This window comes from Chenopodium album, chromosome 15, assembly GCF_948465745.1.
Source record: "Chenopodium album chromosome 15, dcCheAlbu1.1, whole genome shotgun sequence".
Taxonomy (NCBI): Eukaryota; Viridiplantae; Streptophyta; class Magnoliopsida; order Caryophyllales; family Amaranthaceae; genus Chenopodium; species Chenopodium album.
Window position 1 is genome coordinate 42,949,505 of NC_137848.1, and position 20,242 is coordinate 42,969,746.

General features: G+C 34.3%; 1 long non-coding RNA gene across 1 annotated transcript; it reads right to left on the minus strand.

The window, feature by feature from the left end:
• Nucleotides 1-15,972: 15,972 nt before the first annotated feature.
• Nucleotides 15,973-19,686, minus strand: LOC145582277 (uncharacterized). The gene is made up of 6 exons (XR_014099848.1): nucleotides 19,542-19,686; nucleotides 19,356-19,416; nucleotides 18,344-18,453; nucleotides 17,927-18,009; nucleotides 17,105-17,399; nucleotides 15,973-16,256 (listed from the first exon to the last, which is right to left on the minus strand). It is a non-coding gene; the product is annotated as an uncharacterized LOC145582277 (long non-coding RNA).
• Nucleotides 19,687-20,242: the final 556 nt, after the last annotated feature.

Sequence of the window (20,242 nt, forward strand, 5' to 3'; positions counted from 1 at the left end):
CCAAAGGATATTGTGCCTGACAGAGATTCCAGGTTTCTTTCAAAATTTTGGAAAAGCGTACAGGAAAACTTTGGTACGACACTTAAGATGAGTACAACGTTTCACCCTTCCACAGATGGGCAAACTGAGAGAACCATTCAAACCTTGGAGGACATGTTGAGAGCTTGTGTTATAGACTTCCAAGGAGTATGGGAGGATAGCTTGGATTTGATTGAATTTTCTTACAATAATAGTTATCATGCGAGCATAAGAATGGCTCCATTTGAGGCATTATATGGGAGAAAGTGTCGTAGTCCAATCTGTTGGAACGATATAAGCGAAACAATGATTCTAGGGCCTCAAATGATCGAGGATACAGTGAAGCAAGTAAGGGAAATTCAAGCCAAGATTCAAGCAGCTCAAGATCGCCAAAAGAGCTACGCAGATTTAAAGCGTAGAGAAGAGGAGTTTGATGTTGGTGATAAGGTGTTATTAAAGGTATCACCAATGAAAGGAGTAATGAGATTTGGAAAGAAAGGGAAATTGAGCCCAAAGTACATTGGTCCATATGAAATACTACAAAGGATAGGTAACGTAGCTTATAGGTTAGCCTTACCTATGGAGCTAAGCAAAGTGCATGGTGTATTTCATGTGTCTCAATTAAGAAGGTACATACCTGACAAATCCCATGTGCTACAACCTGAAACCATTGAGCTAGACCAAAGTTTAACCTATGAAGAAAGACCTGTCAAAATTCTTGACAGTAAAGTGCGTAGTACACGCAATAAGAATGTTAAGATTGTGAAAGTGCTATGGTCTAACCAAGAGTATGAGGAAGCCACTTGGGAGGCAGAAGATGAAATGAAAAAGAAATACCCAGAGTTGTTTCAAGTATGTTGAGTTACGGGGACGTAACTCGTTTTCTTTAGGGGGGTAGAATGCGGTAGAATTTCGCGCTTTTTCCCTATACTTTCAGTTATTTTTGTGCTTTTTGCAAATTTTATCGAGTATTTTGAGTTATTGTGTTCTCAATGAGACACAAAAAGGTAAAGGTATGACAAAAAGTACAGCAATATTATACTAATTAAAGAAAAACTTTGAATTTCGTTTCCCAAGTTTCGAGACGAAACTTCTTTTAAGGAGGGTAGACTGTAATAACTCGTATTTTTATACGTATTTTATTTAAAATAAGTATTTTGAGAAGTATTTAATTGAATTGGAATGTCTTAATTAAAGTATTTTAGTTATTTATTTTAATAAGTTTGGAAATATTTTTTAAAAGAAAAGTTTATTTAATTAATTATTTTAATTAAGTTGGGGTTTAATTTAGGAAAGTTTTATTTTAGTAAAGTTTCATTAGGGATGGGATTAGGAAAATGAAAAAGGAAATTTTAGGGAGAAGGGTCTTAGAGAAGGGGTATAAATATCCCACATATGAGGCAAATCAAACTTTGCCCAGAGTGGAGAAAACCTAAGGTAAACTTCTCTCTCCTTTTTCCTTATTTTCTTTCTTTTTTTTCTCTCTCCTTTTTCCCCTTCCCCTTTTCTTTTTTTCGGCTGCCCTTCACTACCACCGGCCGACCACCGGCAGCGGTGGCCGCCAGCCGCCAGCAACCAGCCGCCAGCAGCCAGCAGCGCCAGCCGCCGGCAGCAACTAGGTGGTTGTCGGCTTCCATGTTTTCCGAAAAAAATAGAAAAAATTAAAATTAAATCTTTGTTTTAAAAACCAATTTAATCCTAGATCTAAATATTAATTATGGGTTTTGTGATTCGATTTTGATGTTTGACTATGAGTATTATGTTAATTAATTTCCAGATTATGTTTTTAATTAAAAAGCCCCAATTTTTGAAACCCTAGGTTCTTGATTTATAAATTATTGAAGGATTATGATATATAATGGTGTAAACCTTTGATTAAAGTGTTTTAAGACTAAATTACAGCAAGTTTTAATTCAAATATAGTGCTGGAATTTTTGGTAAAGCATTAAAAATCAAGTTTCTTTAAGGAATTTTAATTACCCATTAATTGGGATGAAAGTATGATGTTTTAAATATAATTTCAGCTTATTTTAAATAAATTATGAGGGGTTTTATAATAGTATATATTGCTGGAAATTTGTGTAAAGTGGATTTTAATACTCTTCTATAATTTTAAATTGTAGGAGACTTTGAAGTGAGCGATTTTTATTAATTGTGGCGATATTAAGATCGTATACAAGGTACGTTTGCGTACTTAGTATAATTATGTTGATGTAATAGCATGCTAAATGTGTTTGATTGATTACGAGTAGTATCATGCTAGGTTTGGATTGGAAATTATGATTTGGATGTTGTTGGTGATTGGATTATGAAGCATGATTTGTTTGTGATATGAACCACATATTTATTTATGGCATGTTAGAGAGCATGTTTAATTAAACTAAATGATTAATTTAGTTTAGAATATTAAAAAGGAATTTTATTATAATTCATATAATTTTTATTGATGCTTTAAGCATGAGGAAGGAGTTATATAAGTGTCTATGTACACGAGGAATAAATTGTATGTTGGTGTCTTAGTGCACTTAAGGTGTTTTCAACACCGATGGATAGGATTTGTGGCGCTTCATGCGTTTAAGGTGTCCTTAATACCGAGGTAGAATTAAAAAGGACTCAACATTTAACATTATATGGTCACTAATTATTCAAGAGTTAAATTTGCATATTGAATTGTTTGATTAATTATTGTTGATTGAATGATTATGGTTTGAGAGTCATCACTGAGTTTAATAATCTGTAAATAATGTAAAGCGAAAGAGATTACGCACCAAAACTCTTGGAACGTATATACCTTGAGTATGAACTTATGGGGGAATTATGGGGTTTTATATTTAACCATAATTTATATTGGAGTACAGGATGCTGTACATTCCTTTTATTATTATTATGCGCAGGAATTCCGCCACTTACGAGTTGTTTTTTATGCTGGCACGGTTAGCTCCCGTGTCAGTAACCTCAATTTATTGGGGAAGGTTAGTGGGAAACCCGTTCGATGCGTAATCAACGTTAAATAAATTATTTAGTGTCTAGTGAAAACTTTTATTAAATGTTGTATGCTTGAAAAATAGGTGCAACAAGGTAAGTTGTGTGTTGATAGGGAATTGTATGCTAGTGTATTAATTACGCTTATGTACTCAGCTTTGCTGATTGTGTGTTTTGTGTGTTTGTTGGCCTTGTCTTTATCTTGGCCCTATGATGACCCATTTTTTAATGGAGAGTAGTGGAAATAGGTAGAGATTAGCATTTCAGGTGATGAAGCATTTTCATGAATGGGCATGAGTGAAGAGCGAATCATGCTAGTTTTTATAAGTATATGATGTGTTTATTGCTTTAATTATATATGACTTGATTATTATGCGTGAATAACGAGAAGAGTTTTGAGTTCAATTTTGGTTTTAATAAGGGTCTATAATGGTTCCGAGTTGTAGGTTGAATTTATTTTACTTCGTTTGACTTTGGTTTGACTTTACTTTCGTCGATTGACTTTTCAAGTTGACTTGTTTTGAATGGTTTTGAAATTAGTCTTCCGCTGTGTGTCTTTAATAGTTTCCTTAACCGTTTTCATGGTGGCGGTGATGTCTTAGATATTCCTATTTAAAGTTTTAAACAGGGCGAAACAGGTATTTTAAAAGAAAGGAATTTCTAGGGTGTTACATCTTCAGACCCCTCCTTACCTCATTTTCACTTGTTTCATTGTTTTCCTTCTCCTTCAACTTCTCCCTCAGCTTTTGAGGTTTTACAAATTTCAAAAACTATTTTTCAATTTGATTTTTCCCTTCCCCTCATTAAGAACTTTTCTTACTCGTCTTTTACGATTTTGCATATTTCATAACAAATTTCATTCCTGGTTTTCCTTTTTCTTTGTTTTTCATAAAATAAACCATACACTATTGATGTAAATAAAGTCAATCAAATAAAGTCAATTCCCTCTTTCACAAAAATAAAAAATAAAGTCAATTTGGTGATGATCTATGCTCGTTGATTAATGTGTAATTAGTCGATGGTATATGTGTAGATTATTTCTAATATTTTATTGGTAACTAAGTTAGGTAAAGTTGTTAGCATTGATTGATGATGAAATTTGATGGAATAGATTGTTTTGCTAAGGAATTAATGTAATATATGGGTGTGTTGATTGATGTGTATTGTGCTATGTATTACTAAAGTGATTGAAAGGGTTAAGTTGTAGTTTCTTATACTTTAATTATAATAACTATATTAATTATGGAAATAATAAAGTTGTTGCTATTATTGTTGTTAAATTGTTTGGAAAGAAATATAAAAGGCTATTAGCATTTTAATAGTTATAATGATTTAATAATTAATAATAAGGGGCAAAAGAATTGTTTATTATTTTTAGGGATTTTCTTAGAACAATGGTTTTGTAACAAAAGGCTAAAAAAGGAATCCGTAACCAAAAAAAAAAAAAAAAAAAAAAGGAAACATTTTTAGCTATGATTATTTAACTTTGTAACTTAACTTCTTGGAAAAGGAAAATAAAATAGATTGTAAAAATTTTTAAAAAGGTATAGAGGCAAAAGATCTTGTAGATAACCATTATCACTTTCCCTCCTTTGTTCCCTACCGCCTTTCTTATCTAATGATACAACAAAATTTATAAAGTTAATCCATATTCCCCCCTTCTTCTTAGTTCCCCTTCTCACCTTTTCCACCTTCCTTTACATTTTTTAACACTTTACTTATATGGTTTTACAATATTTAGTTTCTTTTCAAAAAAAGTATCATTTAACGAATCCTTGATTACATACTAAAGATGGTCCTCGATTTAAAGAGTTTTTCATCTTTTCTTTCTCTTTTCTAGAAGCCACTCGCAATTTTTATTTTTTCACTTCATATTCTTAATTTCTCTCCATTTCTCTCTTTCATGGCCTCTAAGTCTCTTTTACAATTAAACACTAAGAATGGTCTTTTGAAATGCTTCTCATCATCTTTTCCTTTCTTTATTACCCTAAAACATCGAATAGTCTCTCTCTTTCCCTTTATTACCCCCCACCTAACATAGCCTTGTCTCCCTGCTCCCTTTAATTTTTTAATGGATTTTAAAATTATATAGGTCGCACTTGCTTCCCTCTCACTTAATCCTTCCTTTATTGGCTCAAACTCTCTCACTTTCTTTCTTTCTTCTTTCCTATCCATGTTCATCCTCTAAAAAGATTTGAAAATTATAGGTTACACTTGCTCCTTTTTCCGTTGGCTCCCCTCTCTTTCTCTCTCTCTTCCCCTCGGTCCCTCTCTCTCGGCTTCACTCTATCTCCATCTTTCTTACGACCTCCCTTTCTCGCTTTCCTTCTCTCCCGGCCTTTATGTCTCTCTCTTTCCCCCTTTCTCTCTCTCGATCGACCTATTTCCTTTCCTTTCCTTTCTTTGATTACAATATAAAAAAATAGTCTATTTTTAATTAAAGTGTGTTTCATCTCTTTCTCCTTCCTTGATCCCCTCCTTGTTTTTCTATCTTCATTTTTCACATTCCTAATTTCTCTCATTTATCTCCTTTTGTGGCGGTTGTGTCTGTTGTGTCTCTTCTACAATTAGCATGCGGTCCCCCAATTTGGATATTTCTAATTTGTTATCATTACATACTACTAAAAAGAAAATTTAAAGGGACATTTGGCAATGTATTATTAAAAAAATTCCCACCAAAATTACTTTCTAAAAAAAATCATTGTTATATAAATATAAGGTTACATTTAGATTATGACTTTTATTTTATAATAAAATCTAAAGTAAACCTCCTAAAATATCAACTTGCACCCATACTATTACATATTTAAAGATTTTTTCTAACATGTTTTTATTATTTTAAGATATATTTAATGCGTTTAATACTGGGTTAATCGATTCAATTTTTTTTATATAATTATATTTCATTATAATTATTCAACATCCGTGCATTGCACGAGATTTAACCTAGTAATTATATATAGATGATATCATGTGTTTTGATTATTACTAATGTAGTAGTGCGCAGTCCCCCAATTATCAGTGAAATTTAATTCATTATAATTACATAAATTGATTATTATTACTATATTGATGGAAAGATTTAAGTTGTAGAATCTTATGCTTTAATTATAATAAATATATTAATAATGACAATAATAAAGTTATTTTTGTTATTATTGTTAAATTGAGTTTAAAAAGACTATTAGCATTTTAATAGTTATGATGATTATTTTTCATTAAAAAAATAGTTATGATGATTATAAAAGAATTGTTTAGTATTTTTTTTTATTTGGATTTTGTTAAAGAACAATGGTTTATATTACAAAAAAAGGTACAAAAAAACTACTCCCTCAATCCCTTGTTTTTTGCTCCATTTGCTTTTACGCGGTCTCCTAAGTGTACCTTTGACTGCATTTATCTTTAATTGCGTATTAATAAAAATAATAAAAGCTATATATTATGAAATTATACATTACAACGAATCTAACAAGTTCTCATAAGACAATGTTTTGTGGTATAAATTAATGAGAATTGATGGTCAAAATTTTTTAAATTTAACCCTCAAAAAGCGGATGGAGCAAAAATAAAGGGACGAAAGGAGTATATATTTAAAAAAAAAGTAAAATTTTTCTAGTTATAATTATCTAAGTGTTAACAATAAGGATAAAATATCGTGTAGATTTATTTGGATACTTTGTAACTTAACTTTTTGTAAAAAGAAAATGAAATAGATTGCAAATATCTTAAAAAAGGTTTAAGGGTCAAAGATATATAAAACAATTATCACTCTCCCTACTTTGCTCCTCCCACCTTCCTTAGTGAATTGCTATTCGTCGCTCCCATTTTACATAGTAACGCTCTCATTTTAACTTCAATTGACAAATATGCCCTTTATGCAAGTTGTAATATTTAAAAAGGACTTTGTTCCCTTCAAGCACATTTTACATACTTACGGTCCCCTCAAAGTAGTACACCGTGAATCCCGAGCCCACCACATCGGTCCCCACGACCTTCAAACCAAATCGGTCCCCACGACCACCTTAAATCGTTTTTTTTTTTAAAAAGTAATCATCAAGTTTTTTCCGACGGGTCTTGGATGATGGACGACTGGAACATTCGTACGCCGGAGAATGCGTCGGAACATTCTGTAAGTTTTTTTTTATTTTTTATTTTCTGATAATGGGACATCCGCTCAAAATTTCCGGCTGTCCCATGGTGGATCCGCCTAAAATTTCCAGATGTTCCATGGATCCGCCCAAAATTTCCGAATGTTCCATGGTGGATCCGGAATTTTAGGCGGATTCACCATGGGACATCCGGAAATTTTGGGCGGATGTCCCATTATTCAGCTTTTTTTTTTAAGTTAATTATTTTTTTTTAATTGTTGTTGTGATTTAGTTTTTGATAATTTGAGTAATTAGTAATAATGTTATTATTGTTTTGTAATTGTTGTTGTTATTAGTAGTAATATTATAATTATTATTAGTAGTAGTAATTTTATTTTTTGAAACCTTATTATTATTATTATTATTATTATATTAATTAGTAATTATGTTAGGGTATTACTGTTTAATAATTTATATTATTAATATTGTTATTGTTATTGGTGGTGTTTATGATTATTGTTGTTGCTATTATGATTGTTGTTATTAGTATTAGTTATTAATTTTAATAATATTATTAGTTGTAATATTGTTTAAGTTAATTATTTTTTTTTAATTGTTGTTGTGATTTAGTTTTTGATAATTCGAGTAATTAGTAATAATGTTATTATTGTTTTGTAATTGTTGTTATTATTAGTAGTAATATTATTATTATTATTATTAGTAGTAATTTTATTATTATTATTATTATTATTATTATTATATTAATTAGTAATTATGTTAGGGTATTAATTGTTTTGTTATTTATATTATTAATATTGTTATTGTTGTTGGTGGTGTTTATGATTATTGTTGTTGCTATTATGATTGTTGTTATTAGTATTAGTTATTAATGTTAATAATATAATTAGTTGTAATATTGTTTTATAAATATTATTATTCATATTATAAAAAAGAACATAATGACATAAACCGTTGTGTTGTTTAATTTGTATAGGATATGGAATCTGAAGACGGTGTGAATTATAGTGGGAATTTCGTCACGGATACGTTATTTCCAACGTTTGAGGATGCAGTTACATGGGCGGATGCTGTTTCCATAAATCTGGGATTTATTTTGGTGAAATCGTCTTATAACAAAATCAGAGATGGTCGGCCGTATCGATATTTGAGATGTGATCGGTCACGGAGGAGCAAGCCGAGAGATTTGGAGAACGCGATACGGAAGGACACAAAAACCAAAGCTAATGGTTGTCCTTTCTACATCAAGATATATTATGAAGTCAGCACCGATAGTTGGAAGATCCGTGCGAAAAATGATCACACTGGGACACATAACCACCCAATGATTGTGTATGAAGAGGGTCATCGTAAAGTGAGCGGATTGAGCCCGGATGCAAAACAGGTTGTGCGTGACATGACAAAGTCCAAGGTTGCGCCCCGTAACATCATGGCAACTATTGCAGAGCAATTTCCTAATGATCATCCAAACATTAGGCACATTTACAACTGTCGGAATGACTTCAGGATGGAGATGTCCGAAGGAAGAGGAGTTGTTCAGCAATTTCTTCATTTGGCGAGAGAGAGTAAGTACATTTATTGGGTCATGTCCGATGATCTCGACGTCTTGCAACATGCATTTATGGTGCACCCGATCACGGTCAACATACTCCGCGCATACCCACACGTCATAGGGATGGATTCTACTTACAAGACCAATCGATATGGCATGCCGTTCTTTGAGATAGTAGGCGTGACACCGACAAACCAGAATTTTTTAGTTGGTTATGTTTTCATGCGCAACGAGTGCACGGCTAGCTATCGGTGGGGGTTGCAGAGATTAAGGGAATTGATTGGGTTTGATAAAGAGCCATCGGTATTTTTGTCAGACCGTGAACTTGGGATATGTGCGGCTTTGAGAGAAGTGTTTCCAGGGACGTCGCATTTACTCTGTCGATGGCATATTAACAAAGATGTGGAGGCTAGGGTGACAAAGATGTTCAAAAACAAGAAAATTGGTGCCAGTTTTAAAAATGGCAAATGGAAATGTATTATGGATGCATCAACTGAGGCGGAGTATGATCATGCTCTAGCTACCATGAAAGCAATGTGGGCAAGTTTTCTGGCAGTGATTGAGTACGTTGAGGGTACATGGCTGTGTCATAAAACCAAATTTGTGACGTATTGGACGAACCAAATTCTTCACTTTGGTAACACCACCAACTGTAGAGTTGAGAGCCAACATTCAGCAGTGAAACGTGGTTTGAATCATTCACAGGTTAGTTGTTTTACTATATTAGTTGTTGTCTTTATTTCATAACTGTAATTATAATAAATAATAGCAAAATGTTTTTACTAATTGGAATCAATGGCAGGTTCTTTGGGTACCTTATGGGGCCCGAGTCCATTGTCATATCGGTAATCGAATTATTGAAATTCGTAATAATTTGGAGGCATCAAGGTCTAAAATTGGGGAGATGTACAGACAATTGCCACTGTCACGTATAAATGGCAAATTGTCTCAACATTTCTTGAAAGTACTTCATGCGAAGACCAAAAGGATGCGGGATTTGAGTTACCAGGTTTATGAACGCTGTGGATGTGCTATGCGTGTGACTCATGGTGTACCGTGTGCCTGCCAGATACATGATTCGCTAGTTGCACAGACAAGCTTGTATAGCAGTCAAATTCATTCTTTCTGGAAGACTTTGGTTATTGGTGATGGTGTTAACATTCCAGAATTGGTTAACGATTCGACCGAGGAGGTTGCACATTTTCGTTCCCTGGTTGATGAAGTCATGGAAAGTGATCCTGTTGTACGTCGAAATTTATCGCGCATCATTGAAGAGGAGCTGCACCCGGATCATACACAACTTGAAGAACCACATGTGAACCTTAACGTTCGTGGTCGACGGAGGAACAATGACACCAAGCGTGATCGAAGTTATTTCGAGCATGTGAACCGTCAATACAGTCAACGTGGTCGTGACTAAGAAACATGTAATATTAAAAGTCTAGTGATTTTAAAAATTATATGTATTTCATCTTGTAGCTTTACTAATAATTAATCTTTGTAATTATGTGCAGCAGATCCATGTGACATTAGTCAGTGCAAGTATTTGAACTAGCTTTCGGGCCCGATGTTGCCATACATTACGTCTTGGAAGGATGTCATTGGTGATGGGAACTGTGGCTTTCGTTGTGTCGCCGACTTCTTCTTTGGTGATCAGGCACTATGGTTTAACGCTCGGGAAACAATAGCAAACGAGATCGCCGGTCATCCTGATTTGTACGAACGGATTTACGGGCTTGGACGACTATGGATGAACATAGAGCGTATTCGATGGGATGGTGGGGCTGTTGGGGAGCGGCATTGGATGGTAACTATTCAAGATTTATTTCCTATTGCTACGTGGTTCAACGCAAGGGTGATTTGTCTCGGGGTAGGCCTAGTACCAACTTGCTACTACCCATGCATCACAGTGTTACCGCTGAGGGCACGAAACGGGTCCTGTCACCGAGTTGGGAGTTCGTGATTGCTACAGTTGGTGGATCACATTTCATCCGTCTTGACCTTGCACCTGATTCACCTATCCCGTCGATCGCCGGTTGGTGGACTGAGCACCAGGAGACTAGTGTTAATGGATGGAATCAACAATATGAAACTAGAAGGAACATGTGGGATGCATTAGTTAGATAGTATGTGCAACAAAAACTAAGAAATATACACTGTCCAGTTCTTATAGTACATGACTAATAAAAAAGAAATATAAAGCAATTCAAACAAGTTCACATAAAAACCACTAACACGACCAAAAAAGCAATCTAGAGTCCCATTTTTTACTTCTAATCAAATACAAGCTGCTCCGTCATTGTCCTAGTCTCACTAGACATGTGAGGATACTCAGCCAGTGCTCTTTGGTGAATCTCCATGGATCGACTCATCCACTGCAAATCACACAATAACATATTATATAAACAACAATTATTATAAGTCATTCTAAATAGTAAAATAAACACAAAAACTTACATAATCAATGTTAGTCCGCTTTGGTAGATTGCTTGTAATTAGTGGACCTGGAGATACCCGAGGGTGAGAAAACATGTACAGCCACTGCATGTAACCAGGCGTAACAGAAGGAGCTCTAACACTAAGTCTGGTGAGGGCACCTAAAACTAAACTCTGAGATACCCCAGGTACAAACCTCCTCCATATCACATCTGTCATCTCGGTCGGGAAGTCTACCCGATACATCTTCAAGTTAGTCGGCCTCTTAAACCAAGCTATCAAACCACTCTATCAGGCATGTACGGCTCTATGATGTTACGGTACTAGATGCAGCCAATGAATAAAGTGGGGGGCACTCCAAGTCCAGGATCAACTCCGTACGGTAGCCAGTTCACCTCACAGTCAGTTAGCGCATCAATTCTAGTACGAAAAGATATCAGGTGCTCCAAGTTCTTGCTAGGACATCCCGCTCCAACATCCCAAGCAGACGCACGAGGGATATTAAGGTCCCTCGTCAAGGTATCCTGCTGAGGCCGAAAGCACGGAAAGTACTCGTAAATCCATGCTTGCAGAAGCGTGAGACAACCCGCGATCGAATCAGAACCTTTCCGTGATGCTGTGCCCAATTGCCTAAACAAGTAAGCTAGTGCAGCTGTGCCCCAAGCGTACTCGTTAATAGGGACATCCATATAACATAGCTCGTGGAGGAAGAAAGGATGCGTACAGTTACCACTCTTGTCTATAAACAGTGAACCTCCAAGCACTAACCACAAGTACGCAGTATACTGAGCACTAAACTGCCTCTCAACCTCCAATGTCGACTCAAAAATCTTATCAGTCAACACCCCACTACCCTGCCAAATTGTCTTTGTGCCGCAAATCTCATACAAATCATCCGGAGTCATATCCATAGTATCGAGCACGCGTCCCGTAAGTAGTCCGTGCTAGGTGTAGTGGTGACCATCTTGTCATGTACACGTAGCCCAAGAATGTTGTACACATCGTGCAACATGATCGTGATCTCTCCAAATGACATATGAAAAGTGTTTGTATCTGGCTGCCATCTCTCAACAAAAGCAGAAATCAAAGGCCAATCAAGTTTTTTAAACATCAGCCCGGACAAGTGAGACAACCAACTACCATTAATCAACCGAAGGCTCTCCACTGATTGACAATCTCGCCACGTAACCAAGTCAGAACACAGCTTTGACTTACTCAAACACCGCAAAACACCTCGCTCCTGCTCGATCCATATATATCGTGCCACGTGACCACCAAAACTAGGGATAATATTCCCATCCTCAAGACCACCCGGCATCGGCTCCTGCACTAACCATGCCTCTGCAGAGCTGGTAGTAGGTTGACTCGATCCACTACCAACAAATCTCCCATACTGACCCCTATATACCATATGATAATCCTGGGGGGCTCGATTCTTCATCTCGGTCACTAGCATGACTAGCCGAGACTTCCTCCTCGTCAGACCTGGCGAATACATGGGCCGACTACTTCCTGACTGTTGGTCTCCCGACCAACCACTAGTAGACCCGTATTGTTGCTCGGGCTGAAACGGTGCTGAACGAGATGATTGTCTCCTAACAGACGCATTCAAACGTTGTGATATTGCATGTCGAACACCAGAACCATCGATCTACATACAATAAGTACAAAATCTAATTTCAGTAATAATTACAAAAAATACTACTTGTTTAAAGTTGGACTACAAAAAATACTATTCAAATTAATTAATTTCAAAATATAATCATAATCATAATCATCACAATAGCAAAAACAATAATCATAATCACAAAAATAAACTAACAATAACATACTACTACTACTAATAATAATAAGAATAATAAGGTTTCAACAAAAAAAGAATAATAATAATAATAATAATAATAATAATAATAATAATAATAATAATAAGAATAATAAGGTTTCAACAAAAAAAAAAGAATAATAATATAAATAATCATAATAAAAATCATAAAAATAACAACAATCATAATAATAACAATAATAATAATACTATTACTAAATATAACAATAACATTACAAATAATGTACTAATAACATAATAATCACAATAACAACAACAATCATAATCACAACAACAAAAATCATGCTAACAATAACATACTACTACTACTACTACTACTACTACTAAGAATAATAATAATAATAAGATTTATTCATGAAAAAAAAAATCGAAAATTGGGACTTTCATACCAACACACCATTAACAACAACAATAATAATAATATAATAATAAAAATCATACTCACAAAAATAATCATACCAACCACAAATTTTAAAATATAATCATAATCATAATAATCACAATAGCAAAATCAATAATCATAATCACAAATATAAACTAACAACAACATACTACTACTAATAATAATAAGAATAATAAGGTTTCAACAAAAGAAAAAAAAAAAAGAATAATAATATAAATAATCATAATAAAAATCATAAAAATAACAACAATCATAATAATAACAATAATAATAATATTATTACTAAATATAACAATAACATTACAAATAATGTACTACTAACATAACAATCACAATAACAACAACAACAACCATAATCACAACAACAACAATAATCATAATCACAAAAATCATGCTAACAATAACATACTACTACTACTACTACTAATAATAATAATAATAATAACAATAATCATAATAATAATAATAATAATAATAATAATAATAATAATAATAATAATAATAATAATAAGATTTATTCACGAAAAAAAAAAAAAAATCGGAAATTGGAACTTCAGCCCAGAATTTCCGGAACACCCTTGGAGGATCCGCCTGAAATTTCCGGATCCTCCAAGGTTTTTCCGGAAATTTCAAGTGGATCTTGACTTCTGCCCAGAAATTCCGGAAAATCCTTAGAGGATCCGGAAATTTCAGGCGGATCCTCCAAGGGAGTTCCGGAATTTTTGGGCGGAAGTCAAGACTTCCATTTTTTTTTAAAGCTTTTACCTGTTCGCTGCCGCCGCCTACACCGCCGCCGCCTAACCCACGACCACCGTAAGTCACCCTAATTCGCCTCGGATCAGCCATCCCTTTGCCTTGTTCTTCAAATGGTGGTTGTAAGGTGGTTGTTGGTGATGATTTTTTTATTTATTTATTTTTTTTCAGATTTAAATTTCAGATTTTTTTAAAAAATTTCAGATTTAAATTTTTAGAGAGATAAAATGAGAGTGAGTGAGGTTAGATAGTGAAATATGTGACTCGTTGAGTAAAAACTACGTAATTATATGCTAGGGGTATAAAAGGAAATTCCTTATAAAAATGGGAGCGTTGTATGTTATTTGCGAGCAACGTTTAACAACACCCCTTCCTTATCTAATGATATAGTAAAATTTACAAAGCTAATACATACTTGCCACCCCGCCCCCCTCTTCTCAGTTCCCCTCTTTACCCTTTTTCATCATCCTTTACATTTTAACACTTGACTTATATGGTTTTATAATAATTAGAATATTTTCGAAAAGTTACAACTTACCTAATCTTTGATTAAATACTAAATATATGGTCCTCTAAAGAGTTATTCATTTATCTCATTCTCTTTCTTAGAAGTCCAATCCCTTATGATTTTTATTTTTTCATTTCACATTCCTAATTTCTCTCCATTTCCCTCCACTGTAGCTTCTAATAAGTCTCTTTCACAATTAAACACTAAGAATGGTCTTTTGAAGTGCTTCTCACCTTCTATCGCCCCAAAACATTTTCCTCTCCCTCTCCCCCCCCCCCCCTAAATCTTCCCCTAGTCTTGTCCCCCGCTCCCTCTTATCTTTTTTAATGGATTTGACAATTATGGGTCGTACTTGCTCCCACTTTACTTAATTCTTCCTTTATTAGCTCAAATTCTCTCTCTCACTTTATTTTTTATTCCTTCCGATCCCTATTACATCTTCTTAAAAACTATGAAAATTATAAGTTACACTTACTCCTTTTTCCCCTTGTCCCCCCCCCCCCCCCCCGAACTCAATCCCTCTGATCTATCTTTCTCGGATTCTCTCTATCTCCAATTTTCTTCCAACCTCCCTCTCTTGCTTTCTTCCTCTCCTGGCCCTTCTCTCCATCCCTCTCCCTCTTTTTCACTCAATCTCTCTCTCGGCCACTTTCTTTTTTTCTTTATCGCCTTATTTCTCCTGGCCCTATTTCTCTTTCTTTCCTTCTTTCAATCTTACTCTCCAACCTTCCCACGCCAGCCCTCCTTTTTTCTTTCTCTCTCTTTTTCCCGCCCCTCCCCTCTCTCTCTCCCTCTCATACACACACACACATCTCCTTCCCATCCTTTTTTCTCTCACATTCTCTCTTGCCCCCTATCTCTCAACTCCTTTCCTTTCTCATCATGCTTTCTCCTCTCCTCGCATGCCTTCTCTTTTTCGGCATGTCATCTCCATTTTTAGATTTCCAACCCCTTTCTTTATTTTTCTTCTCTATTTCCTATCAGTTTAACATAACCAATGATGAACATGTATCAAGCCAAATAATTTTAGTGTAAATATTGCAATTAGTCTTTAATAACATATTCATATTTGATATGAGTAAATCTAAAATCCCTTATTTCTACAATAAAATGCAGAGATTGCTCAAACTCAAAAGTTTCGAGTTTGGAAAAAAACAACGAATAACGAATCTGAAAGAAATTCACTTACTGCAAACTGCAAGGCTATTCCAAGTCGATGATTTTATATAAGCATTATTTATTTACAATAGTGCCAGCACAGTCATTACTACATGCTGCTAAATTTGTCATAGGACTCTAATCATAGTTGATCATTTTACCTTGTGCTCTTTCCACCCAAAGTTAGAACACTGGGCAAAAAGAATGAAGGGATAACAAAAAGAAAAATGCATAGACATTTACTTTAATACCCAATTTTAACATGTCTACAATACTGTTCTAGACACGTAAAGTTGAATGATACATCCAAATCAGAGGCAAACATTTATACCCAGTATTATTAATACCTATGAACAAAAGATATGTTTGGTTTTAATAAACTTGATGCTTCTAATTCTTTTTACCATCATATTTGCAGAGTTCTAGAAAAAGAAAATGGAACGAACACCTTGTTCAAACCCCATAATGTCAAGCATACAATCCGCTTCGTCCAAAACCTGCAGAGAAGGAATATATCAAGTATCAATTAAAATCAAAACTTCAAGAATCTACCATCGAGTATTATTTTCAAAAGGAGGGGTATTAAGTTAAGCCTGGCAGTTGCCAGGAGTGCACATAGCCGTATAGGAAGCATGCACTAATGGTGCCTAATTCATAATACAATACTGGAGATGAATGTAAGAAGGGAAAGATGCAGTACAAGACACATACTAAATTGGCAAAGGAAGCACCTATTTTCTTCTATCACTATTAAACAAAATAATTTATGACAGTTTAAGTAACTTTATTGTTTAAATAACACCCAGAAAAATTACCAAGCACTAAAGCCAAATAGAATCTCATATGGCATACATGTAATTATGTAACTTGATACAAAATTGAAAAAATCAACTGAAATATGGTCAGCTGAGCTCAATATATGACATTCTAGGATCTCCCACACTAAAACTCTAAAGCTCCATCTAACAGCAAAGAAAGAAAGTACAAAATATTGTAAAATGACATCAACAAAACAATAACATCAGAAATGATCTTCTGAAAGAAATTCAAATACTGCAAACTGCAGTAATCAATTGATAGAATTTTAAAATATTTAACTTAAAAAGAGACCATCAAAGTTGATTAAAACAATGACAAAAGATTCCCAACTGCGATATAACCCAAGGCAAGAACTACATCTAGATTAGTTTACCAACTTAAATTAATCTTTGAGAAACCATTTAATATAACCCAAGCCAATTAACCCAAATCGTCACTGTTTACCTTTTATTTCAAATAAATAATTTTTTTGGGAGGGAGGATACACCACTGAGGTTAAAGATATAAAAATGTCAAAGAATCTCACCAGTTCTGCATGTTTCCCTTTTGAGCCTTAGCTGCATAGCTTTAGCAGCAAGTTGATTAGCACTAAGAGGCTTCTTATTGAATCAGAATCTACCACTCGAATAGTATCAATCAACTATCAGAATTTGAGCTCGAGTCATCTTGAGAGTCACCTTTGGCTTTTTTGTGTTGGTTCATGAATTCACTCACAAAATTCCCATCATTAGTTAACGCATTGCCAACATAATAAAAATCGACCTGCATTTAGCTGCCTCTTGAGGCTGATTACAAGTAATCTCCTCTGTAGTTAAACCCTCCTGCATTGAAACAAGAGAGACTCAACATAGCAAGTTGGATAAAAATATTTAAAACAGATAACAGACCCCCACAATTAAGCATACATTACACATTGTGAAACTTTATAAAGATAAAACATTGACCGACAGAGTCTTTCAATAGCTAAGCTAGTATTCACATAGAATATAAATCATCAAGATTGAACTCACTTACATAAAGAATGAGACTTTGAACAAGTATGGGCAATTCGACATATACTCGGACTGAATTTAATTCCTTATAAGTATTACAAACTTGGGAGAATCCTAAATTCCATTACTGCATTAGTGTAACCAAGAAAATGCATGAAAACGTAATGAAAAGGAATTGTAAGGCAATTTTTCCAATAAAAAATTAACAAATGAAAAACCAAAATTTTCATACTCAATGGGAGATCTCTGAAGCTAAGTTAGAGGAGGAAATGACAGGAATTTCACAAAACCCAAACAACTATTCAATTTCATTCAAAATTCTGAAAAATGCACCATAAAAATCAGAAATGCAATACCTCACAGATAATAGATCACTCATCGATGGCTTCCATACATATTTAAATCCAATTCTGCCAACTGCCATTAGCAGAAGCTAAACCTATGACATCAATAATTCAGCAAATCAACAATTCAGAAGATTAAAAGTTAATTCAATAAATGCCCAAACCTATGATCCTAACATTTTTATCATCAAAAAGTTAGCCAAAGTTAGCAAAATAAGCAAAATTGTACTTTCCCACTATTTATATGCTTCTCTTTGACTAACTTATGTGATTAATACACAAGGAAAATAAGTTATATGAGACTTGTAATATTTGTCTCAATATAAACTTTCAAAATAATTGCAGATAATAAAACATGCTTCGTCTCAATGATTAAAGTTGTCTATGAATTATTAAAATAGAGGGATAATGTAATTAAAATATACATACCTCATAATTTAATCAAAATGGTTTATCTTCCTCCAACCACAAAATGCAAGTAGAAGCTCGGGCGCCATATCAAGAAGTTTGTGCATGAGTTTTAACCTGTAGATGTTGCACTATAAGAATTCTTATATTAGTTAGCCTATAGATGCTTTTCTCCCAATGGAGAAAACCAAAGACAAGGAAAGAAATAATTAAGAAAAACAAATGGGGTTTTCCAGGACTCCCATGTAACTTTTTTTTAAAGGAATCTCCAATGTAATCTGCATAGTTTGCTTGAATCACCCCTCAAATCAACTCTCTTAATTAAACACCAAGATTTAAAGAGAGGGGGGGGGGGGGGGGGGGGGGGGGGGGGGGGAGGGGGAGGGGTAGCCTTATAGAGTTATAGGTCTCAAATCACATGAAATTCGTTTCGGTTAGAAATATCAACAAAATCACTCGTATAATATATGGAGTAGTGATTTTACTAATTATTGTTCATTAATCCACCTTAGAAAAATCCTAAACGGACTCAATTATCAAGGCTAACCAAACCAAATTAAATCTTTCTGTAAAATATTGAAATTTGGAAAGCACTCGTATAATCTATTATAAATCCACTAATTATAACTATTAGTGCAATGTTCCACCTATATTGATTACATTGACAAGTATATAGATTGCATTGATATTTGATAATATTATAAAAAAATGGATGGAATCCTGCCACACAATACTCAATCTCTATAACCCCACAATGGGCACAATCCCACATGCCCATAACCCTCCAGAAACAAAACAAAACAAAAACAGAGCAACCTAGACAAGCAATTAAAGTATTAAACTCTATAAACGAATGATCAAATAGAAATAATAATATAGATTTCAAGTAAAAAGCAACACTATTTGCTGAAGAAGGTGGAAAGAAAGCAAATTTAGGTGCCCAACTGACAATTATATTAATAATGAACCTTAGATTGTGAAATTGATATTCGATAATTACAACAATAAAAAAGGAAAAAAAAAAACTACTTACATGAGCAACTGCTTCAATGGCTGAGGGTAAGCTCGGAAACTGCTTCGATGAACTTAACACCCTAGCGTCAGCCATGGAAAGAGGGAAATGGGGTTAGGTTTGATTTTTTTGGGAAAAAGATAAATACTGAAATAGTGCCCATTAAACAAAACCCTAAAAGCCAAACTAAATAAGTTATGAGTGTACCTCAAAAGCTGCTTCAAAGGAAGAGAGAGAGCTAAGAAAGAGCTCCAATGGAGGATTCACAATGCGCATTTCAATCGAGGGGAGAGATGGAAGATGGAATAAAGCAGAAGAGGAGGAGCTATTATATACGAAGTACTACATAAAAATGTGAGGATGGGAGCAAAAGCAGGAAAGAGTGAAATGGGGAACTAGGCAGCACCGCAGCAGAGCAAGAGTGAAAACTAAAAAGACAAATATACCCTGGAAAATTGGATAACTTTGTTCAAGGAGAAGAGGGCAAACAGGGAAATCCACCATTGCTAATGAACAGTAAAATGTGAAACAGTAAGGGTGCTCGGGGCTTTTATATAGGTTAAAGATTTTAAAGTTAAACTCTTTTGAACGATTTTTATTGAATTTTGGTTTTAAAAGTAAAGACCTGCAATACTTTAAATTGGGGTTGATGATCCCTAAATGTGTTTAAATGATGTTTAGGAAGTATGTTTATAAATTTTATATATTTTGTGAGTGCAAGACAATCATTGGGCTGCGGAATTCAATGGTTGTAACATGTCAACATCTTGGGCTGCGGAATTCGAGATGTAATTTCCTAAGTTAATTGTCGTCGTCCGGAACTACTCGGGTTGCGGAATTCGAGTAGGAAAACAGGAAGTTTGGCCATTTTTAGACGCAAACGGCTGTGGAATCGTCTGTAGGTTCGC